Source organism: Protopterus annectens, chromosome 4.part1, assembly GCF_019279795.1.
Source record: "Protopterus annectens isolate FY-2018-M chromosome 4.part1, PAN1.0, whole genome shotgun sequence".
Lineage (NCBI taxonomy): Eukaryota > Metazoa > Chordata > Ceratodontiformes > Protopteridae > Protopterus > Protopterus annectens.
The window spans coordinates 239350432-239376383 of record NC_056734.1 but is presented as its reverse complement, the minus strand read 5'-3'; the positions used below and the strand labels follow the sequence as shown (position 1 = coordinate 239376383).

The window sequence follows — 25952 nt, the reverse complement described above, 5'->3', positions numbered from 1 at the left end:
AACAAAATCAAGGGTCTTTCCGGGCACACAGGGTGATGCCCCTCTAGAGGCAGAGGAGGGGCAGAGGTGGAAGACGCCGCCCTGGCGGCAGAGGGGTCCGCAACATCAAGGTGACAGGGATACACTCCCTGGTAAACCTTTCCAGCACTCCTGAGAGGAGGCCCGACTGTCCTGCTCTGGAGGCAGTCGGGGTCGCTTGCTTTTTACCCTCAGGCCTGGCAAGATATAACTACAGACAATTGGGTAAAAGCGTAGTTACCAGAGGTTACACCATACCCTTCCTATCCTATCCCATTCCAAAGAAAAGACTCCCAGATGTACGCCCCATCTGCGAGAGCCAGCAACTTTAGAAATTTCAAAGTTGTTAGAAAAAAGAGTCATCCAGCCAGTCCCAGCGGACCAGCAAGGATTCGGGACTTACTCAAGGTTCTTTTTAGTTCCAAAGAAAACAGGGGACTGGAGGCCCATTCTAGACCTGAGTTACCTCAATACTTTCGTCAAGAAAGAAAAGTTCGAATGGTCACGCTTCAATCGATCCTTCCATTTCTACAGAAGGACGAGTGGATGTGCTCAATAGATCTAGAGGATGCATACTACCACATCAAAATGGCCAGAGCATCCAGAGATCATTTGCGCTTCCGGCTGGGAGCCAGTCACTTTCAATTTCGAGCCCTGCCCTTTGGTCTGACCTCAGCCCCAGGGTCTTCACCAAATGCATGGCAGTGGTAGCGTCTCACTTGAGGCGTCAGGGATTCCAGGTGTTTCCGTATCTGGACGACTGGCTCCTTTCAGCCACCACCGGCGTCAACTACTGCAGGCCAGAGACTATGTTCTTCAACTGTGTGTTCACCTAGGGATCTCCGTAAATTTGGAAAATCCTTACTTCAGCCATCACAAAATATCTTGTTCATAGGAGCAGAGTTAAACACACGTCAATTAATTCTGAGGCTTCCCCCAGAAAGGATATTATCACTGCAGACTCACATACGTCTTCTACTCTTGTCAAGGAAATCTCCTGCAAAACTAGTACTGAAGGTGTTGGGCCTCATGTCAGCCTCCCTTATTGCAATTCCCTGGGAAGGCTGCACATGAGAGTTCTACAATGGCTACTGTTTGCTCAATGGTCATTTCAACAACTACCTCTAACACACGAGATTCTCATAACAAAGACTTGCAAAACAGACCTAAACTGGTGGCTCCAAACGTGCAACCTTTCCAGGGAGGCCGTTTGTGCTACCCCAGCCCACAGTTACGGTGACCACGGACGCTTCCCTGATAGGGTGGGGGGGCATCTTTCAGGGACAGACAGTCCAAGGCGAATGGACCAATTTGGAGTACAATCTGCACATCAATGTTCTAGAGTTGAGGGCAGTGTTTCTAGCGTTGCAACACTTTGCTCCCCTTCTTCCTCTAGGGACTATTGCAGTTCAGACGGACAACATGTCGGTAGTCTGGTACATAAACAAACAAGGGGGAACCAAGTCCTATCAACTATGCAGAGAGGCCATGAGAATTTGGCAGTGGGCAGAGTCCACGGGTTGCTTTCTAATAGCAACGCACACCCCGGGGTCATCCAACGTCATAGCCGACAGGCTGAGCAGAGCAATTCTGCTACCGCACGAGTGGTCTCTGAAACAGTCAGTGGCGAAAAGAATTTTTCGCACATGGGGCCAGCCTTCCTGCGACCTGTTTGCGTCTCCAATGAACGCCAAATGCAGGAGCTACTTTGCCCTATTACCCCCTCCAGGGAAGTCCCCAGGACGCACTGGTTTCTGATTGGCCCCGGGACTCCTGTACGCATTTCCTCCATTTCCTCTGATACGAAATTTCTCCAGAAAGCCAGGAACCTTCACAGGACGATAATTCTCATTGCTCCATTCTGGCCTCGTCAAATTTGGTTTCCCTCCTGAAAATTCACTGCATTCGGGGACCCTGGATTCTGGACCCAGAGCCGGATCTGTTGACTCACTCGTCAGGGGTTCCCCATCCCGCGCTTCTGTCACTCCATCTAGCAGCTTGGCTGCTCCAATTCCCAACTTAGCCAGGTCTGATCTCTTGTCACCAGCAGTCCAGGATATATTAGTGGCTTCGCATAAAGCTTCCACTACTAAAACATATACTAGCAAATGGAAACGGTTTGTATTCTGGGCGAATACACACCACGTTGATCCCTTTACAGCTCCTTTGAATAAGATTTTAGAGTTGTTAACAGACTTATTTCATCAGGGTGCTTCTCCTGCTACTCTAAAAGTTCAATTGACTGCCATTTCGAATTTCCATGTGGAAGAGTGTGGAGCTCCTATCATGGCTCACAGACTTTGTAAAGCCTTCTTAAAAGGAGTTTTTCATATTAGACCTCCGGTCAGATCTCCTACGTCACCTTGGAGTCTAAATTTGTTACTATCTAAATTAATGTTGCCCCCCTTTGAACCTGCCTCTTCTTGCCCATTAAAATTTTTGTCCTGGAAAACTCTCTTTCTGGTAGCCATTACTTCTGCTAGACGAGTGTCTGAACTTCAGGCTCTCTCCATCAAGCACCCTTATCTGATCTTTCACTCTGACAGAGTTTCTCTTCGAACCAATTCATCCTTCCTCCCTAAAGTGTGTTCTATTAACAACATTAATCAGTCCATTGAATTACCCACTTTCTTCAAAAACCACTCCAACAAAATGGAGTATATGTTACACAAATTGGATGTTCACAGACAGCTAAGGTTTTATTTGGATAGAACAAAGATCACAGGAAAACAGATCAACTCTTTGTGGCTTTTGCTGATAGCAGGAAAGGACTTGCAGTTACCAAAAGAACTCTTTCAAAGTGGTTAACGGATTGTATAATCTATGTATACGATTCTGCAAATCAACCCCTTCTAAACAAACCCAAGGGACATTCCACAAGATCAATATCTACGTCTTTGGCTCATGCAGCTCGCCTACCTCTGGATGCCATTTGTGCGGCTGCTACCTGGTCTAAGCCACATACATTTATTTCTCATTATAAAGTAGATAAGGTTTCTAGGGACAGGGCAACCTTTGGTTCCACTGTGCTCAAGAACGTCCTCCCGTGAGTTCCTCAGGATTTAGGAGCTAGGGGCTACCCATGTGTAAGAACAAACGGTGAGATTGAACACTATCACATATAGAAGTTATGTACTTACCATAACGTTCCATGTGGAGTGTTCATCTCGCCTTTGTTCTTACAGTCCCACCCTCCCACCCTTAGGAAGAACGTTCTTTGATGCCTGGCCAGAAGCATTTTGCTACTGTCATTATTCTCTGTACATAGTTGGTATACACATATACTTATATGTGTCTGTTTATGTATGTATAGATGTATGGCATGAATGTGCTGTTATGTAGATTGGTTTGCTTGCAAACTAGATCTGAGGTAAAGGCAGAGGGGGATTGTGGGTATTAGATTGTCTCGAGCTTCTTCTCGATGCAGAGCTTGCAAGAGGCCGGCACGGAGCCGAGGATCGGCTCCGAACCCATGTGTAAGAACAAAGGCGAGATGAACACTCCACATGGAACGTTATGGTAAGTACATAACTTCTATTTACTCTCATTCCCTGCCTGCAACAGGAGTTTCGATGGTGGGTACTGGCCTGTCACCACAACAAGGGACAGCCATTCACTTTACCCACAACCAGGCAGATACTAACAACAGATGCTTCGGATTATGCCTGGGTGGCACACATGGCAGGAAAATGTATTCAGGGCACGTGGTCCACAAGCCAAATGCACTGTCATATCAATCAAAAAGAGATGCTAGCTGTACAGAATGCCCTGACAGCCTTCAAGGATCTATTCCATCCAGGACAACTATTGCTAAAGACGGACAGTACTACAGTCATGTGGTACATAAACAAGCAAGGGGGCACGCATTCCTACGCCCTCTGCAGGCAAGCCATGACTTTGTGGAACACAGCATTGACCTACCAAGTGCATCTGCAAACACAATTCCTGCCAGGAAAGACAAATACTCTGGCAGACAGACTAAGCAGAAACCCCATGGACCCTCACGAGTGGAAATTAGATCCACAAGTCTTCAGCGTGATAACAAGGAAATGGGGATGCCCAGACATAGATCTATTTGCCTCCCCTCACAACTGCCAACTTCAGAGATTCTGCACAAGGACCTGTCACACACAAGCATGGAAGGTGGATGCTCTATCATTCAGCTGGAAAACCCAGACAGTTGATGCCTTTCTTCCACTGCCTCTCCTCCCCAAGGTACTCCTAAAGGTCAGACAAGAGAAGCCAAAAATGATTCAGATTGCCCCAGACTGGCCACGCCAGCACTGGTACCCAATCCTAAAGAACTTGTCTCAAAGCCCAGCCTAGACTTTACCTCAAATTCCTCATTTTCTGACCCAACAAAACAATCAGATCCTGCACAGCCAACTCAGTACCTTAAATCTGGCTGCATGGTGAATAATATAACCACTCAGAACAAACCTCTTTCTAAAGCAGTTATGGTTGTCATTTTGGAAGCCAGGAGGCCCAGCACCAGAAAATCTTATGCAGAAAAATGGAAGAAATTCTGTGCTTGGAATCAAGCACAAGAAATTGACCCGCTTGTTCCAAATATTCCTCAGATTTTACAATACCTAACTGAGATGCTGGACAAAGGCCTATCCTTCTCATCGATTAAGATCCATGCCTCTGCCATTTCAGCTCATTACAATACGGAACCACCAATTTTTTCACATCCACTGCTAAAGCAGTACCTCAGAGGAGCCAAAAACATAAGATCCCCTAGGAGAGCACCGATACCTACATGAGACCTCAATTGTGTCTTGGAAAAGCTCACACTGCCTCCTTTTGAGCCAGCCAATACAGCTGACATAAAATTCTTATCATGGAAAACAGCTCTGCTCCTAGCAATAACTTCAGCAAGAAGAGTCTCAGAGTTACAGGCATTAATGGCAGTGGAACCTTTTATCATTTTCCATCCAGACAAGGTTTCTCTCAGGACAAACCCAACATTTATGCCAAAGGTAGTATCCAGTGTGGCTGTTAATCAAGCCATTCATTTGCCTACTTTTTATCCAAATCCCCAGAATAAAGGGAAGAGACTTCTGCATTCTTTGGACATACACAGGCAGCTATGCTTCTACTTGGACAAAACTAAAGCTTTCAGAAAGACTGAGCAACTTTTCTTGGCATATGCTGCAGGATCACAAGGAAAGGCTATCTCAAAGCAGACTATTTCAAAATGGATAGGACACTGCATTCGTTTCTGCTATGCACAGCATGGCAAATCAGTGCCTAAGGGCATTAGGCCACATTTGACCAGGGCAGCAGCCACATCAGCAGCTTTTCTCAGAGGAGTACCAAGCAAGGAAATTTTGGAGGCTGCAACTGGGAGTTCAGTGCACACTTTTACCAAGCACTATCACTTAGCTCTTTTCTCTAAATCCAGAGCAGGCTTTGCCACTGCAGTTCTGCAGGGCCTCATAGCCACTCCTAATTCTATTTAGACCCAGCCGCCCAACCTCAGCTTTGGGATTCAACCCAAGTGTAATGACTGCAACAGTGAAACACGATGAACATAGTACAGTTGTGTACCTACCATAAATGTAGATGTTCGAGTGTATTCACTGTTGCAGTCCAGGTTACCCACCCACCATCCCCCTTTCTATGCTGGGACTTATCTGTACTTCTCTATTCTATACAACCTATGTGGTGTATTCGCTTGTAGATAAAGGTATTGTTTATTTTAGTGCATGCTTTTAATAAGCAGTGTTTTTAGCCTACGCTTTTGGGGGCACCTGACATCTGGGGCAAGAAAAACTGAAGAAAATGGCATCGGCTGCATCTTATATACCCCTGACGCACTGACGTCAGGGAAGAGGCGAAGGCAACCGACGCCGGAAAAGGACTTTGGAATTCAGGCCAGCTGCAGGTAGCCTGCTAGCAGGATAACCCAAGTGTAATGACTGCAACAGTGAATACACTCGAACATCTACATTTATGGTAGGTACACAACTGTACTTTCTACCTTTCGCTGCTAGGGTGAAGTCGATAGCCGTACGGTTTTGGAGGACTACAGCTCTCATAGCAGTCAGTTCATCAGTCACTAGTTCCAAAGCAGAGAATGTGGCATTGCTTACATTTTAAGTAGCTTAGACAGCTTTCTCAATTCCCATATTGATTTTACTGCTCCGTATGCTGGAATTATTCCGGCCCACTATATGACGTCATCACCCAAGTCCGTATGGGATAGACCTTTAGTGCCAGCATGAGCCAAGTCATGATGATAAATCCATGAACCGTCAACTTGGCCTATCGGATTGGCAGGCTTTTCGACCTCTCGAACGTTCCAAATTTTTCCTTAAGGTAAAGCAGATACATGTCGGATAGCTGGGACTAAATAACCTAAGAAACAGCTACCAGACCAGTTTCCTGGTAGCCATTTATAGGCTTTTCTACCACATATAAAATACAGTCCTTCTTCCAAAAGCATAGTGGAAATGTTTGTAATAACATTATTATTGAACACTACTTGGGAGAATACATCATATAAATCTAACTTAAGTAGTGAGAGTTGGGAATAGTTTGTCATTGTAGGGCTGTTTTCAAAGATCCATACCTCTTTTGGCCCCAGCATCGTTCCAGTCACATTACAGGTCTGCCAGTCTGAATAATTCTTGAATGGTGCAGATACAGAGGCCCACCACACTGAATAGGAAATAGACCTATTCCGTGACGTAACGTTAATTGAGTGTAAGGCTGTGTAGTTAGTAATGGCACATACTCTTTGAATTGTTATAGTGCAATTACTTGAGCAGACTTTCTTTATTCCCTTTTGTTTTAGGCATAAAATGCCCCACTGTCGATATGCCAAAGTCAGAGCTACAGTTCGATTTGAATGCATCTTTTTACACAATCCCCCAGAAATTTTAAAGAGAATGGTGGAATAGTTTTTAGTAGGTAAAGGACTAGCTGTCATTGGCAGGCCATTATGCAAAGTGGGAAGAGCTGCACAAATTCAGCAATCAAAAACATTGAAGGTAGAAGCTTAAGCATATTTGAGGTTTGATAGGTTTTGAAGGGTGGATGCCAAATAGCTGGCTTGGTTTGATGTGTCGATGGAGCAGGAAATAGAAATGGCCACATTAAAAATAACAGTACAACAAGAATGACTAGTAGAATAGCTGTCCAATATTTTTGTGGAATTGGTTGTTGCGCCTGCGTGGTCTTAGGAGTTTGAAGTTTTTCAAAGGGGTAGATGTTAGGCATTGTCAGGTACTGGAACAGTTTTACTTCGAGTACGAGTAGCAATGGGAGGAGAATTTGGAGTTGAAAAAGGTAAAGGCTGTTGGTCTTTGGACGGCACAACTTTTTTGACGTGTGAAATATGGATTTAAGTAGGAGAGTCTTTGAGTCGCACAGCATATGATGTTGTCAGAAGAACCAGGAAGGGCCCCTTCCAGCACAGGTGGAGCGCTGTTTTTCTAGAAAAGACAATGTATACCCAATCGCCTGGTTGTAGGGAAGATGACAGGAAAGGATTTGGAAGATGCTGAGCAGCTGCTACTTGTCGATGGTGAAACTGTAAAAAGGAAACAAGAGATGTTAAGTTGTCTATCTCGCCTTCATTCTTGCTGGATGGGTTCGCCACTCTAAAAGCTCGAGAGCTAGTTCCACCGGCTTGAGGCTCCCCTATATCCCACAATGCTAGGCGGTAACTCCTCAGATCTCGTTTGCCGCTATAGCGATCGAGGTGCTTTTCAACCGGCTCGTCAGGTTAGTTTTAAAAACTAGTTGTTAACTTAGATAGATCCCCCTTTTAGTTAGTTTTCTTCATAATTTTATAAATTAGGTAATTTCCTTCCATTCCTAGTTTAATTTTCCCCCTTTTTTTTTTCCTAAACTCATTAGAGTTCTTCCCTTGGGCTTTAGGCCCAGTCCCTCCCTTCCTAGTAGTTGGAGTGACTGTGTTTTGTAGGGATTTAATTTTTCTAAATTACTTATAATTTAATTTTAAATTTTAATAAGTGTAATCGGTGTGTGTGTGCGTGTGTGTGTGTGTGTGTGAGTGTGTGGTTACACTTTTTTCCTTCTTAGACATGTCTAAGGAATCAAAGGTCTCAGGCTTTAAGAAGTGTGACTCGTGCTGTCAGAAGATGTCTCTGACAGATGGTCACACTTCTTGTGTATACTGCCTGGGACCTTTGCACCTGCAGGACTCTTGTGCCGTTTGCCATGGCTTCAGCCCTAGAGTCCTGCAGGACCGTAAAAATAAGCTCATTCTAAGGGGCTTATTGAAGCCTGAGGGTCCCCCGACTCAATCCTCGGGGAAACCCTCAAAGCCTCCCAGATCTTCGGCTCCGGTCTCTGAGTCGTCTTCTGGGGCTCCGAAGGCTGTTCGAACATTGGCTCCGGCCGGAGCCGATGACTCTCAAACTCATGTCCCTACTATTTCCTCGGCTCCGGCCGGAGCCGAGGAAGACATTGCTGAGTCGGCTCCGATCAAATTGTCGGAACCGACCTCCAGAAAAAGGTCCCGATCACCATCTATCGGCTCCATTCATTCGGCTCCAGCATCACCATTGCTGTCTGAACGGAGCCATAGATCTCACTCCTCTAGGTCATCGAGACTATCAGATCATGACCTTCAGAGGGTAGTGAGTCGACTTCTTAAGTCCGAGGCACTGGCCCAGATGCTTTAAAGTCCGACTCAACAGTCGAGGACTATTCCCATTACTCAGAATGTTCCTCCTCTGACTCCTTTGAATTCAGAGCCAGGGCGGCTCGGACCCGAGACTGTGTGTAGTGGCGTCGGAACCGATACCGTTGTCTTCTGTACCGTCATCTGCTCCGATGTCTTCCTTGGAAGAATCTTGGCGCCGGACTTCCCTCGTCGGCTCCGAGGGGGTGAGTGGCATCGGACCCTTGTCCGACCCCGCTCTCCCTCTCGGTGCTTCGGCGCTGGTGAGTTCGGCTCCGACATCGGCCTCGGAGCCATCACTGTCGGTGCCGGGGGAGGTTTTCAGCTTTTCGGAGCGGAGACCTCTGGCTCTGCCTGACAGGGGTGCCTTCGAGGTCATGAGGAGCGTGTTAGAACCTGGTTCAACTCCACAGTTGGCTCCGTCTGCCCCTCCCTCCACAGTGCCTCCGGTGATTTCTGCTCACTCTCTCATCCCGGACCGTAGAGAGCCAGCTCCTCAAGTATCCCCAGTGGGGATCTCCTCCTCTTCCGAGGCCTCTCCTGACCCGGTAGGAGAGCCCCCTAGGAAGAGGCAGTGCAAGAGGAAGCACAAAGACTCCCCTGAGTCTGTCACCTCTGACACTGATTTAGAGGATTCTGAAGGTTCCCCTCGTTCCCCCCTCTGAAGATGTCTCCTTTGCAGACATCCTCGAAATCTTAAAAAAGAGGGGGAATTGGCCATCTCTCAACCCTTCAGAGGATGAATTGGTGTATCTTGAGGCATTTGGCTCTCGCCCTTCCACCTCCTGGGTGTCCCCTCCCTTTGACCCCCTCATGCAAGTGGTGGCAAAGAAGGCCTGGACGGCTCCTGACTCAGTGGAACCCACCCCCAGGAGACCATCAAAATTTATCACTGCCCCCAAGGACAAAGAATTTTTAACCAAAGGCGTCTCTGTTGATGCTATGGTGGTGGCTGCGGCCACCAAGAAGGAGTTAGCTGATCCTTCTGTGCCTGTTCATCCTCCTAACAAGGAGTCTAGGTCTATGGACAGGTACGGGAAGCGGATGTTCTCGTCAGCGACCTTTACTATGCACTCGCTGAATTACCTGTGTCATTTCACTCGTCTTCAGAGGGATTTGCTCAAGGAAGCGAGCGAAATGTTAAGGGACCCAACAGCTGCGGGTTTTCAGGATAGGATGAACTCTCAGCTAGCGACCCTTAATTCTATAACTAACTCCTCCATGCGCCTCCTTTCATATGCAGTGGATGGAGCGAGTAGAGCAGCAGGTACAGGTGTGGCCTTGCGTCGGTACGCCTGGATGCGGCTATGTAATTTTGCGGACCCTTTCAAGGCGTCCTTCACTAACTCCCCTTTTGATGGATCATCCCTCTTTGGTCCTCAAGTGAAGGAAACCCTGACTAGGTGCGAGACTGATGGCAAAACTCTCTCTGCCGTCGGAGTCTGTTTTTCTACTCCTTCTAGGCCTTACCCCAAAGGCCAGAAGGGGGGAAAGATGTGGTTCCGCAAACAATCTCAGGGAGATTTGCCTGATGCACAGAGTCGATTCCCCTCTAGAGGCAGAGGGGGGAACAATAATGGTAGACGCCGTCCTAGAGGCAGAGGGGGCCCGCAGAATCAGGGCAGTCGAGAAACCTTTTCCGACAAGCCTTTTCAGCATCCCTGAGGTGTTGCCCGACTGTCCACCTTTGGAGGCAGTCGGGGGAAGATTATCTCTGTACCCAGAAGCCTGGCTATCCCTAACTCAAGACAAGTGGGTACAGCCTATCATTTCCGAAGGCTACAGAATCCCATTCTTTTTCATTCCAAAGCAATCCAAAAAATCCCTTCCAGACATTCCACCCAGTCAAGGGGAGCAAGCAGCACTAGAAATTTCAAAGCTGCTTGCAAAAAGAGCCATTCAACCAGTTCCAGCAGATCAACAAGGATCCGGAATCTACTCCAAATTCTTTTTGGTTCCAAAGAAAACAGGGGACTGGAGACCCATTTTGGATCTCAGCAACTTGAACAAGTTTGTCAAGAAAACAAAGTTCCGGATGGTCACGCTGCAGTCCATTCTACCCCTTTTGGGGCGGGACAACTGGATGTGCTCAATAGATCTCCAGGATGCGTACTATCACATCAGAATGAGTCGACGCTCCAGGAGATTCCTCCGCTTCAGGCTGGGAACCAGTCATTTCCAATTCAGGGCCCTGCCCTTTGGACTCACTACAGCCCCCCGAGTGTTTACTAAATGCATGACAGTGGTCGCCTCTCATCTGTGACGACAAGGATTCCAGGTGTTTCCGTATTTAGACGACTGGCTCCTTACAGCCCCCACCAAGCATATTTTGCTTCTTGCCAGAGACTACACTTTTCACACATGTCAAACACTAGGCATTTCATTAAATTACGAAAAGTCTGTCTTGTCGCCTTGTCGTGTTATTACCTTCATAGGCGCAAATCTAGACACAGTCAACATGTCAGCCAGATTCACAGAGCAGAGAATAGCAGACATACACAGACAGGTCTCTCTTGCCTTGCAGAGCAACAAAGTCAAAGCCAGATTGATCCTGAAGGTCTTAGGGATTATGGCGGCGGCCATCCCTCTTCTACCATTAGCTCGCTTCCATATGAGAATCTTACAATGGATGCTCTTCACACAATGGTCTTTCCAACGACTTCCAATGTCCCATCCTATTCGGATAACACAATTGTGCAAGAATCATCTTTCTTGGTGGATCTCATCTCCCCTGCTCCACCTAGGGAGACCTTTCGTCCCTTCCCCTCCGGTTGCTACAGTGACAACAGACGCCTCCCTGATCGGGTGGGGGGGGCATTACCAGGGCAGGACGGTCCAAGGCATGTGGCAACCTTTCGAGTGCTACTTGCACATAAATGTCCTAGAGATGAGAGCAGTGCTTCTAGCGTTGCAAGCCTTACAAGACTCTCTTCCCAAGGGAACTATAGCAATTCAGACAGACAATATGTCTGTAGTGTGGTACATCAACAAACAAGGCAGAACCAGATCTTACCCCCTATGTTGAGAGGCACTCAGACTGTGGCAATGGGCGATTTCTTCTCAGCGGTTTCTGTTATCAATGCACATTCCCGGGAAGTCCAATGTGATTGCGGACAAATTGAGCAGAGCTATTCTCATGCCTCACGAGTGGTCTCTGAAGAATTCAGTGTTGGAGAAAGTTTTTCGAAAGTGGGGCCGGCCTTGCTGCGACCTTTTCGCTACTCCCCAAAACAGCAAGTGCGACGATTTTTTCACCCTCTTTCCCCAACCAGGCCACCCCAGCAGAGACGCTCTAGTACACGATTGGCCCCGGGGACTTCTATATGCTTTTCCTCCCTTCCCACTGATATCTCAGCTAATACAGAAAGCCATAGCTCAGAAAGCTTCCATGATCCTCATTGCCCCTTACTGGCCTCGACAGATTTTGTTCCCATTTCTCCACCGTTATCTGTTGGAGCAACCTTGGCATCTGGACCCAGTTCCAGACCTCTTGACCCATCAGTCGGGTCAGTTGCACCACTCCCTCCCTTCTCTGAACCTCACAGCATGGTTCCTCCAATTCCAACTCTAGCCAGGCTTCCTCTAATATCTCACTCAGTTCGAGATATTTTGATAGCCTCTCATAAATCTTCCACTCGGAAGATTTATCATAGTAACTGGAAACGTTTTTCCTGTTGGGCGCAGTCAAAGAATATAGATCCTTTCACTGCTTCCATTCAATCAGTTTTAGACTTTCTAGCCGAACTTTTCCACTCCGGTTCGTCTTCGTCTACCATCAAAGTTCAATTGGCAGCAATATCGAACTTTCATGTTAGAGTCTCGGAGTCCTCCATTATGTCTCACAAACTCTGCAAAGCCTTTTTAAAGGGAGTTTTTCTCCTCAAACCACCTATCAGGGATCCTCCTCCTCAATGGGATCTCAACTTGGCTCTAGCGTCCTTAATTCTTCCCCCCTTTGAACCTGCAGCTTCATGTTCAATGAAGTTACTATCTTGGAAAACACTCTTTTTAGTAGCTATCACTTCAGCTAGAAGAGTTTCTGAACTCCATGCTCTGTGTAGTCGACCCCCTTATCTTTTGTTTCATAAGGATAGGGTGTCCTTACGTACTAACCCGTCCTTTTTGCCTAAGGTAGCTTCACTGGCAAATTTGAATCAAACCATTGATCTTCCTGTGTTCTTCCCTAATTATTCGAACAGGTCAGAACAAAAATTACATTGCTTAGACGTTCATCGCCAACTTAGGTACTATTTAGACAGGACCAAACAATTCAGGAAGTCTGATCAACTGTTTGTTTCTTATGCAGAAGGTAGAATGGGCCTTCCAGTTTCTAAAGTATCTCTCTCTAGATGGCTTACTTCGTTGATTACCCTTGTCTATGAGATCAGACATCAACAGTTGCCATCCAAATCCAGGGCTCATTCAACTAGAGCTTTAGCCACATCTATAGCTTTCCAAGATAGGCTGCCTATTGATTCGATTTGTTCTGCAGCTACTTGGGCTTCTCCCCATACCTTCATTTCTCATTATAAGTTGGACTTGGCCTCTAGGGACTGAGCCAACTTTGGTTCCACTGTACTCAAGAGCCTGTTCCGATAGGCCACCTGGGACAAGGTGCTAGGGACGCGGTCCCATCCAACAAGAATGAAGGCGAGATAGACAACTTAACATTTAGAAGTTATGTACCTACCATAACGTTCCATGTTAGTTGTCTTCTTCTCGCCTTCTTTCTTGCGTCCCACCCTCCTTCCCCCTAGCCTGGGCAGACCTACAGGAGTTTGTTTTGTTCCTTTTATGGAATTTTCTTGCTGGGCTTAGCTTTCAAACGAGATCTGAGGAGTTACCGCCTAGCATTGTGGGATATAGGGGAGCCTTGAGCGGGTGGAACTAGCTCTCGAGCTTTTAGAGTGGCCGAGTCGGAGCCGAGGATCGGCTCCGAACCCATCCAGCAAGAAAGAAGGCGAGAAGAAGACAACTAACATGGAACGTTATGGTAGGTACATAACTTCTAAATTTGCAGTACAAAAAAAAAATCATTATTAAATGCGTCATATTTAGAAAGTGGTGGTGGTGGTGGTGTCTTGGGCATATGCAGAGGGCGACCCATGAGAATTTTATGAGGAAAAAGACCCTTAGTAGGATGCAGTTGTGCTCGCATAGAAAGTAAGGCTAGTGGTAAGGCCAGCATCCAGGTTAGGCCTGTTTTTGAAGTGACTTTAGCAAGGCTAGTTTTTAAAGTCTGATTCATTCACTTAATAATACCTGATGCCTGAGGCCTATATGGGCAATGAAATTAAAGTGATGCCTAACATTGTACACAATGATTCAACTAACTGAGCAGTAAAATGCGTTTCACGGTCATAGTATATTTGACAGGGAGCACCAAATTGAGGTATTAGTTCATAACACAATTTTTTTGCAACTAAAATAGCATTATTTTTAGCACATGGGTAGGCTTCTAACCACCCTGAAAAAATATTACCAACAGTCAAAACATATTTAAAATGAGTGCAAGGTGGGAGTTCAATAAAGTCCCACTGTAAGGCACAAAATTGTCCCATTGGTTTTGGCACTGGTTGAGCGGGAGCCATAGTGCCTTTCAAAATATTATGCTGTAAACAAATGGAGCACGTGCTCAAAAAATGTTGCACAGAAGCAGAAAGTCCTGGGGCGAATCAATCCTTTTGGATTTGTTTGATTAATGCTTGTACCCCTATATGAGCTGGCAAGTGATATGCTTTTATAAGAGAATTTAAAATAGATATAGGGCAAATTAATCTGCCATCAGGATGCTGCCAAATTGAATTAGAGCGTTTGAAACAGCTTTGAGTCAGCCATGCTTTTCTTTTTGATTCTGATCTTTCGTTTTATAAAGTTTTTAAAACAGTAGTGTCAAAAGTAACCGTTTGTAAAATAGGCTGCAGAAATTGTCCCTGAACATTGTGTGAAAGAGCAGCCTGTTTAGCAGCCCAGTCGGCCAAATTATTTCCCTTAGCTACTAGGGAGTCGTTGGACTGGTGAGCTGCACACTTAACAACAACAATTTCAGAAGGTAATAACAAATTCTGTAATAGGTGATCAATGTATAGATAATTTTTAATGGATGCCCCAGAGGATGTCAAAAACCCCCTTTTCTTCCATAAGGTACCAAAATCATGAACAACACCATGGGCATAACGTGAATCAATATAGATAGTAACAGATCTGTCTTTGGCCATTTGACATGCATGCGAAAGCGCCACAAATTCTGAGGCTTGTGCAGAGGTGCCAGGTGGTAATTGTCCAGTTTGTAAGACCTCAGGTGGTGAGCAGACTGACCATGCAGCCTGAAGTTCACCAGCATTATTTCGTAAGCAGGATTTATTCACAAAAAGAACTAAATCAGGATTAGGCAAAGGAACATTTTGCAAATCTAACCAGGGAGAAAGAACAGTGTTAACTACAAGCACACAGTCATGTGGTTCGCCCTCGTCGATAATTGGAATCAGTGAAGCAGGGTTTAGTGGTGGGCAAGTGTAATTTGCACAGCAGGATTACTTAATAAACTTAACTTATATTTAGTGAGGCGAGCATTAGAAAGATACTGTGTTTCTGTTTTTAAAAGTAACACCTGCACCGCATGAGGTACTGCTGGTATAGCTCGTAAACAGGGTGGATAGCCAGAAGCAACATGGTCTGAGTGCTGTAATATGCTATAGGTCGATAGCCCCCCATGCACACTTGCGCTAGCAAACCCAGGGCAGTCTTGTTCCTTTCACAACAGAAGAAAAATGGTTTAGAATAATTGGGGAGCCCCAGGGCAGGTGGGTTTATTAGTGCTGTTTAATAGCCTGAAAAGCATTTTTATGTTCAGGGGATCAAGGCAGAGGATCTGTGACTTCCTTTTTTAGAAGCTGTAACAGAGGGGCTGAAATTTCTGAAAAATTAGGCACCCACTGTCTACAATAACCTGCCTGGCCGAGGAACCCCCTGAGTTGTCTCTGAGTTACAGGGCGAAGGGCAGTTTGAATGGAGATGATCCTACTTGGAAGTATTTGACGTGAACCCATAGAAATGATGTGTCCCAAGTATTGTACCTTTTCTTGACAGAACTGCAGTTTAGATTTATTTACCTTAAAGCCTTGATTAGCTAAAAACTTTAAAACTAGAAGGGAATTATTTATACAAGACTTAGTATTTTGTGAAGCTGTAAGAATATTGTCTACATACTGGACCAAAACTGAAAGCGGTGGTAACTGTAAATCCTGTAGTTGTCTGTGCATCTCTCTAGAGAATAGGGTTGGAGATTTTACATATTCCTGGGTTAGTCGGGTCCAAGTATACTGTTGGCCCTGATTAGTGAATGAAAGGCACAACTGCTGTTGTCTTTGTTTAGGGAACCTTCATTGTGATGGCTGCCGATTGGATGGGGTCCAATTAGAAATCCACTGAGGTGACGTATTAGTGGGTGGGACAGGTTGTTTAGCCAGATACGGACATTCATTTCTCCAATGGCCTACTTGGCCACAATTGAAACACTCCGTCTGATTATTATAGCTTTGGGGTGGGGCTGATTGTGTTTCCTGCCAGTTTTGTCTATTTTGATTTCCCGCCCCTTGGCGTCCACCTCTCCCTCTTTCCCGTCCTCATCCTTCCCGCCCACACTGCCCGAAGGCAGTACACATCTGAATCTGCACCTTAATCAATTTTTTCTGTAATTCTTTTTTCTCCCTTGCTAAGTTGTCGGAGAGGTATTGCACTTGTGTGACCAATTCATGCAATCCAAGACTAGGCCAGTTTAAACATACTTTCATTAAATTATCCTGTACTTGCGGGCGTAACCCATCTACAAAGGCGGCCGACAATCCGCTTTGTGCTGGCCCTTCGGTGGGTTCTGGGTAGCCAGAATAAGCCTCAAAGGCTTCAGTGAGACGATTTAAATACTTGTCCACAGGTTCGTCTTTCTTCTGAAAAACTGACTTGATTTTGGGCCAATTGGGTGTGGGTGGGACTATTACCGTAATAGCATCTACTATACGTTGTCTGACCACTTCAAATCCATTATTTCCCTGTGCATTGTGTTTTGGAATTGGAGTAGGGACATTAGCATGGTCTCAAATTAATTTCATTAGATTAGCAGGCACGGCGTACTGAAGAACTGCCCTGACTTTTTCTATTGTAAGATTTTGTAGACTAATATGTCCCACCAGCACACGCTGGAACTTAGCTGAATTAGTACTGGAAGATGGTAGTGATTTGGTAATGGCTTGAAAATCAACCGCTGATCACGCCCTTGGTACTACAACGGTCAGTGGTTCCTGTGCCTTTCTAGCATGGGCTGGGTTAGGTACCTCCCTCAATGGTAACAATCTGTCATCATCTGATGACGCCGACTCTGAGTCTGGATTAAATTTATTTGGCCCAAAATATCCATCCCCACTGTCAGTGATAGCGGGGAACTGGCCAAAATGCCTTCGTTGGTGTAAATGTCGCCTCCCTTTTCCCTTATGATAGGGTTTAGATTTAAAGTACATTACAGCTTTTGCTTCCTTATGAGTCCTACTATGAGTTCTTGGTCCTTCTTTTTTATCGCTTGTTTCTGGATCAGATTCACTAGACTGACTTGTTCTTGTTCTTGTTCTTGCAGCTTGTTCTTCATTACTAGTGGTGGAATCTGGCTGCTGTATTTTAGCTCTTTGTTGAGCGAGGGGGGGCTGATACTGTGGTGGTGTAGTCAGTGGTGCAGTCGGTGGTGGGGGAAACCAGGCATTATTGTCCTCTGACGATTCAGTTATTTGCAATTTAGCTAATTCCTTTACAGGATAAAGCCCTTTAAAGGATGGGTCCTTCAAACATTTAACGTTTACTACATCTAAATTACTGGCAGTGTGTTTTAATTTCCTTAATTGCTCTTTTAGTTTTTGCTGATTATTCTTTAAACTACTGATAACCGATTTTTTTTTTTCTTTTTTTCGCCTCTGTCATCCAATCATTAAATGCTGCCCAGCACAACCCTGGTACTTTTTTCCTTAACTTTCCCTGGAGATTAAGCAAAATATTTTTATTAAATCTGCCATTTCCTGGGAAGGCGAATTTACCATCACCCTTAGTGAGGGCGATCCCCTGACTTATAAACATACAACTGTCCCGGGACACACAAAAATATATATAACCAGCTGGTGTACCTCTTTCTGGCTCCTTTATGGTTCCCACATTCGCTCCCATTTTCACACAATAAGCTATACTGTATTTTACAGATTTAGCTGTGACGTTTTGTAAGCGTCGTTTTCCCCACTCTCGTATCTCCTTTCACTCTTATGGTGCCAGTTTTTCGTTTTAACCCACACTTATACTCCACAATCAATAGCAGAAAAGAAATACATGCCACTTACCTCAAAACGACTGAATGAGAGGAATTATTTTATTCCTGCAAAGTTATTAATATCAAATTTTAAAGCAGACGAGTACAGGAAATGAAAGAAACTCTGCAAAAACAGAAAATTCTGTCATGGGCCCTTTTACTAGCAGTATTTCGTTCAATCCCCGACTGCTGCAGCTGTTGTCAGTTTAAATCCGAGTCACGGCACCAATTGTTGTGTTAGCTTTTACCTTAAATAAAGACAAGACAGATTTTCCTTTCTTTCAGTGGTATTTATTACACACATGTGGGAGCCTCATGGAAAGTACCAGGGAGACTCCCAGAACAAAGGAATGCATAAGCTTATATACTGGTAATACTTGTTGACAATACAAAAATATAGACTGGACCAATTTGATCAGTACAAAAGACAATTAACTAATCAGTGGTTTACCCATAGGCTTAAAGCAATTCACATTATTACATCTCTAGGCAGAAAAAGAAAATTGAATGCACTTCCATATAAGGCACATTTCCTGCTTTCAAGCAGGCTCTTGTTTTTAAGAACTTTTCCACTATTCACAGTTTACTTAGAGTTCACAGTACAAAGTCCATTTTAATTCAAGCAGATTGTCACATACTCTATTTCCTTAAACACATGCTTTGGCCATTCTACAACCTTCAAACTAACATCAAGAAAATGCATCAGAAACTCAGAATGCTTTATCGTCACAATCGCTATCTCACCACTTCAACTAAACTTACCCTCTGTACCACTTAATCCTCTCTCATGTATGGTGCACCCATCCTTACCAATGTTCAAGCCACCCTTGAAACTAAACTAGCATCCTGCTACAATAAAATCTCCAAGTTTGCTACCAGCTCTAAATCCTTCTCACACCATTGTGATTCTTTACATTCCTTGAATTGGCTGGAGCTCCCAAACTATCTCTCATACATTCAACTCACTACTCCCCATAAACTCATTTTCAAGCTATCTCAATGCCCCTCCCTCTCCTCCACCCTTACTATGCATCTTCCTGACCGACTTCTCAGGTCTAATAACAAAACCTCCTTGAAGTGTATAAACCATTATGTACTCCAGGCCAACGTCTATTGTCATTTTTCTTAGCACAATAGTGTAACTCGCTTCTTCTCCATATCTGAACTACCCAAAACCTCTCCAATTTTAAATCATTATTCCATTCTTCTCTCTCTTCTTCTTGGAAGTGCTCCTGCTCCCACCCCTCCTAACCCCCCCCCCCTATTCCACATTCTTCAACCTTCTCTCTGAAAACTCTACCTAACACTAGCCATCCCGTCTTCCTCCTCCATCTTTCTCTGACAATTACCTCATCCCTTTTTCACCTTATATAGTACAGGCATCTGTTATCGCTCCCATAACACAATGCTTTTTATTTCATGAGGGTTCAGCATCTATACTTATGGCACACTATACAAATCTTACCACTACTTCTGTTTCTGTATCAATAAATGCCTATTAATTTTTATGTTGTAAAAACTTTGTTAATTTCTGTACATTTTTGCTGTTGCAATACTCTGCAATATTTTTTGTATTAATTTTGTATTCATTTTTGTATTAATTTGTATTAATTCTTGCTTAACTTTGTTTTGTATTTGTGTACATGGAGGTTTTATCCCCAGGCCTCCATTGAAAAAGGGGTTTATGTCGGCCCAATGGACTTTACCGGTTAACAAACTGCAAATAAATAAAATAAATTAATGATATGTTCAAAGGACTTATTGCATTATACATTTTTTGGCATTTAGTTTTAGTCCATGATTTTGACACCTGCTATTGTTTTGGAAAGGCACTCTTAGAAGATCTTGGTGTCTTCTGGGGAGTTTGTGATGGCACCAAGTTTACAGTCATCTGCAAACTTGGACAGCCATAAACCATTAAGTAGCTTTGACCTCCTGGAAGTAAACGCCATAGAGGAGTTGCGCAAGGACTGAACTCTGGAGTACACTGCTAGTGACAGGTCTTTTGGAGGATGTAGAGCATCTCACCCTAATTTCCTAGGTTCTGTTTGTGAGCCAGTTTACTATCCAGGGAATTGCAGTGGGATTAATTTTTAGCTGGGATAGTTTTTTACAATACCTTAGTTTGAGATGGTGTCATGCTTTGGAAAGGACTATCTTTGTGGTGTTTACTAATCTGCCCTCATCCATTGCTTCGGTAACCCTCTCAAAGAAGTCAACCAGGTTAAGTAGGCAGAATCTGCCCTTGATAAATCCAAACTGTCTTGGATTGAGAGCCTGTAGGTTGACTATGTTCTTATTTATTTATTCCATAGTGATTCTTTCCATAGCCTTACAGATGATGCTGGCCAGACTTATGCAGCTATTCATTTCCTGGGTCCATTGATGTCCCAACTTTGCAAGAGGATGACAGTTGTTGTCCTCCATTCATCCAGCACAAAGCCTGCTTGGAGGCTGACATTCAGTAGCATCTATAGAAGGTCTGACAGGTCTTGTTTCTGTCTGACCAGTAAGCAGTCTGGTATGTTGTCTATCCCATTAGAAGCAGTGTTGTTCATCATTCTCATTGCTGTAGTAGTCTTTGTCTGCTTGGGTTGCATCCTGCCCAAGATAAAATGACTGGACAGTTTCACAAAGCTCTGGCTCCCTCCCACACAATCACTCTTGAGTGCCGATGGGACAGCCCATTTCTAGAAGGAGGTCAAAGTGAAGATTACTTTAGAATTTCTTCAGAAATTTCTTGTCACCTCAAGGAATAGCAGCTGAGGAGCTTCATAAGAAACAGCAACTGGGTACAGGCATCATTTGTGGGAGGTAAATCCCTATAGGGGAATCCTTAAACACAGAACATGTAGGCTTCTAAAGTATTGTAAATATTGTTCATGTATTTTCTACTTTCTAAAGAATGGTGGCAATCTTATTAATATAAGAAGTCTCTTGTCAGTAGCTGCTGTTATTAGCATGAGCATATTACTGAATACTAGTATTGGTTTTGTGAGAACAAATGTACTGCTTTTGAGACATTTTAACTGAAGTGTAAGAATTTAAAACCTGGGAATTTTTTATGTACTTAAAACACCATTTGAGTGATCTAGTGATTGTGTGGAGTTAACGATTATGTGCCTTTATTATTTTACTGCTTGAGACATTTTGCTTGAAGGTGTTATATTTAAGCAGTATGAAGTGTATTTCAACAGTAGAAGTGTATTTATGTTCAGTGCTTACAATGGTCCTGCTGTTCCTTCTTCAAATGTACCTAAAAAGAAAAAAAAAACAGTTGTAGCAAAAGCCCTTGCCTTCATTGTGGGCTCAAGCAGTGCCTCAGCTAACAGTATGTGACTGCAGTGGCTGTTGATGGTTACTCAGACCACTTAGTGGTTTCCTCACATTCCACTGGTGTAGCCTTACCGGCCGCTATAGACTGGGGTGGGGGCAGACTTGTCCTTTTCAGCTGTGTAGTGTCCAGTGTGGGGATAGAAGAAGCATCCATTTTAGGTGTGGAGACACTCTGTGAGGGTCCTCTCAGGGGTGGCCAGTGAAAGAGACCTATTGCTTGGGATAATATGCCTTCCACTTCTTAGTCTTCTTCCAAGGATATTCCTAGAAAAAACAAACTAATGGTCTTTTCATAAGAATGTTTTCCTTATCTTAGCCATGAGTTTATTGCATGTTTTTGATCTTGGAGAGCAAAAATCACTCCTGAAGAAAATGTGCCATGGAAAGAGACAGGGCCATTTTCCTTGTCTTACTCAAGCTCAAAACTCTGATTCAGAGGAAAGTGTGTCCTCTCCAATTCTATTATAGGAGTTCTCCCTCAGTAAGACTAGTTCCAAGATAAATGATGTATTTTTGTGGTAACAACTAGATGTCCCCCCTAAGCTGTGGAGATCTTATGGTATGCTGCAAGTGGATTTACCTCATGCTACACCCTTTCTTCCTGTTATGCCAGCCTTGGAGGATGTGATAAATGCCTTCAATAACCCTGACCGATAGCCTTCTGTCCCCCTTCAAAAAAACAAAAATAAGCAGAACACTTTGTGATGACCCACCATTTGACTAGTAATCAAGGAGCCTCAATCATCACCACTGGCAACAGTGGAGGACATACACTGGGAGGATGACAAGCACACACACACACACACACACACACACACACACACACACACACACACACACACACACACACACACACACACACACAGTATTTCCAGATGCAGCTCTCTGCATCAAGTGCACTTTCCCTTAAGAGCACACAGAGACCACAATCAGTCCAGGGCTGGTTTCTTCCTCTTTCTCCAGATCCCCAGTAAGACTCCTTACTGGCACAGCTATAGTTGAATGACTAAGCCAAGACCCCTAGCACCCTTTCTATCCAATTATGTCCCTTCTGAGTAGCTGACACACACACACACTCTTTGAGGTTTGATTTACACACACACACACACACACACACACACACACACACACACACACACACACACACACACACACCTGGGAAAGGCTGGCACAGGTTTACTAGCTATGCCCCCCTTTGCCCAGGCTATAAGGTAGTTTTTACTGCCACCAGTCACTCCTGCCAGCTAACTTAAGGCTTTTCCAAGGGTACCCAATATACGGAGGGATATTAGTACTAATACAAATAGTAGTTTGACCAAGAGCAAGACTATTAGGAGAGACCCACACAGTGTCACCAAATAAATGTGCAAGTACTCTCAAAACTTAAATATCTCAACACAGATCAGCCACAATGAAAGGTTTAAATATATGTAATAATAAATAGTAAAAGAACAAGACAGTACTAAATATATGATGTTAAGTTGTCTATCTCGCCTTCATTCTTGCTGGATGGGTTCGGAGCCGACCTCGGCTCCGACTCGGCCACTCTAAAGCTCGAGAGTTGGTTCCACCGGCTCGAGGCTCCCCTTATATCCTACAATGCTAGGCGAGAGTTACCTCAGATCTCGTTTGCCGCTACAGCTTCGAGGTTGGTTGTTCTACCGGTTCCTGGTGAGTTTAAGCTTTTTCTATTAAAAGTTACTCTTTTTACCCCTTTTTTAGTTTAATTATTATCAAATTAGTGTAGTTCATTGAACTTTATCCCGACCTAATTTTTTCCGTTTTTGTTTAAAAGAACTTTTAGTTCTTCCCTTGGGCCTTGGGCCTTCCCTTCCCTAGGGAGTGTTTGTGTAGTTTAAACTACTGTTTATTGTACTTTATTGTACTTTATTTTTTAGTATTTTTACTAAAGTAGTTATTTTGACAGGGTATAACTGGTGTGTTTGAGTGTGTGTTTGTGTTCACCAGTTAGGCTATGTCTAAAGAAGCAAAGGTCTCAGTTCAAGAAGTGTGATGCGTGCTGTCAGAAAATGTCTCTGACAGACGCTCACACTTCTTGTGTCTATTGTCTGGGGCCTTTGCACCTGCAGGACTCCTGTGCTGTTTGCCATGGCTTCAGCCCCAGGGTCCTGCAGGAAAGAAAAAACAAGCTTATTCTGAGAGGCTTGTTGAAGCCTGAGGATTCCCTGTCTGTCTCAACAGGGAAGCCCTCCAAGGCATCGAGGTCTTCGGCTCCGGCTTCTGAGCCGAGACCTCAGGTTGTTCAACCTTTGCCTTTATCGGCTCCGGCTGGAGCCGATAAGACTCAGTCCACAGTTTCTGTGGCTTCCTCGGCCGGCGGGCCGAGGTTATCGAGTACCGTGTCGGCTCCGACAAGATCTTGAGCCGACAACCAGAAAGAGGTCTAGGTCACCTTCTCTTGGCTCCGTTCATTCGGCTCCAGGATCTCCCCTGCTGTCTGAAAGGAGCCAAAGGTCTCATTCCTCTAGGTCATCGAGGCTGTCCGATCATGACCTTCAGAGGGTGGTGAGTCGACTACTCAAGTCTGAGGCACTAGCCCAGATGCTTCAGAGCCCGACTCATCAGTCGGTGCCTGCCCCGGTCCATCAACTCTTTCCTCCTTCGACTCTCTTGAGTTCGGAGCCGGGTCGTGTCGGAACCGAGACTGTGGTCACCTCGGAGCCGAGACAATTGTCTTCGGCTCCGTCGTCGGCTCCGTTTTCTTCCATGGAGGAATCTCGGCGCCGGACTTCCCTCGTCGGCTCCGAGGGGGTGAGTGGCATCGGACCCTTGTCCGACCCCCCTCTCCCTCTCGGTGCTTCGGCGCTGGTGAGTTCGGCTCCGACATCGGCCTCGGAGCCATCACTGTCGGTGCCGAGGGGGGTCCTTAGCTCCTCGGAGCGGGGACCTCTGGCTCTGCCTGACAGGGGTGCTTTTGAGGTCATGCGGAGTGTGTTAGAGCCTGGCTCTACTCCACAGTCGGCTCCGTCAGCCCCTCCCTCTATGCTGCCTCAGGGTAAATCGACTCACTCCCTCATCCCGGACCGCAGAGAGCCAACTCCTCAGGAGCTCCCTTTGGGGATTTCATCCTCTTCCGAGGCCTCTCCTGATTTGGCAGAAGAGCCCCCTCGGAAGAGGAAGTGCAAGAGGAAGCACATTGACTCACCTGAGTCTATCACGTCCGACACAGATCTGGATGATTCTGAGGGTTCCCCCCGTTCCCCTTCTGAAGATGTCTCATTTGCAGACATTCTGGAGATCCTTAAACAGAGGGAAATTGCCCAGCCCTCAATCCTTCGGAGGACGAATCTGTGTATCTTGAGGCGTTTGGCTCTCGTCCTTCCACCTCCTGGGTGTCCCCCTTGACCCCCTCATGCAGGTGGTTGCTAAAAGGCATGGACGGCTCCTGATTCAGTGGACCCCACTCCCAGGAGACCCTCCAAATTCATCACAGCTCCATCAGACAAGGAATTTTTATCAAAAGGAGTCTCTGTGGATGCTATGGTGGTAGCTGCCGCCACAAAGAAGGAACTGGCTGATCCTTCAGTGCCTGTCCATCCACCTAACAAGGAATCTAGGTCCATGGATAGGTACGGAAGCGGATGTTCTCCTCAGCGACATTTACTATGCGTCCGCTGAATTACCTGTGCCATTTCACTCGTCTTCAAAGGGACTTGATCAAAGAAGCGAGTGAAATGCTGAAGGACCCTACAGCTGCGGGTTTCCAAGAGAAAATGAACACGCAGCTGGCTATCCTTAATTCTATTTCCAACTCCTCCATGCGCCTCCTCTCTTATGCGGCCGATGGAGCGAGCAGAGCCGCAGGAACAGGGGTAGCCTTACGTAGGCACGCCTGGATGCGGCTATGCAATTTTGCGGAACCTTTCAAGACGTCTTTCACGAACTCCCCTTTTGATGGATCATCTCTTTTTGGTCCACAAGTGAAAGAAACCCTGACTAGGTGCGAGACTGATGGCAAGACCCTTTCTGCCGCCGGAGTCCGCTTTTCTACTCCTGCTAGGCCTTACCCCAAAGGCCAGAAGGGGAAAGATGTGGTTCCGTAAACAATCCCAAGGGACTTCGCCTGACGACAGAGTCGGTTCCCGCCAGAGGCAGAGGGGAACAACAATGGTAGACGTCGCCCTAGAGGCAGAGGGGGTCCGCAGAACCAGGGCAATCGAGAAACGTTCTCCGATAAGCCCTTTCAGCATCCCTGAGGTGTTGCCCGACTGCCCATCTTCGGAGGCAGTCGGGGGAAGATTGTCACTGTACCCAGAAGCCTGGCTATCCTTGACACAAGACAAATGGGTACAGTCCATCATTTCCGAAGGTTATTCTATTCCCTTTCTTCGTTTTCCAAATCAGTCAAAGAAATCCCTTCCAGATGTCCCACCCGCTCAAAGGGATATAGCAGCTTTGGAAATTTCAAAACTGCTTGCAAAAAGAGCTATTCAGCCAGTGCCAGCAGACCAACTAGGATCCGGAATCTACTCAAGGTTCTTTTTAGTTCCAAAGAAAACAGGGGACTGGAGACCAATTTTGGATCTCAGTATCTTGAACAGATCGGTCAAGAAAACAAGATTTCGGATGGTCACGCTG

General features: G+C 45.3%; 1 protein-coding gene across 2 annotated transcripts in view; it reads left to right on the top strand.

Annotated features, from left to right (window-relative positions):
• The window catches only part of LOC122800826 (phospholipid scramblase 2-like), a 1997253-nt gene that overhangs the window by 372369 nt on the left and 1598932 nt on the right, over nucleotides 1–25952 (top strand). The window lies entirely within an intron of this gene.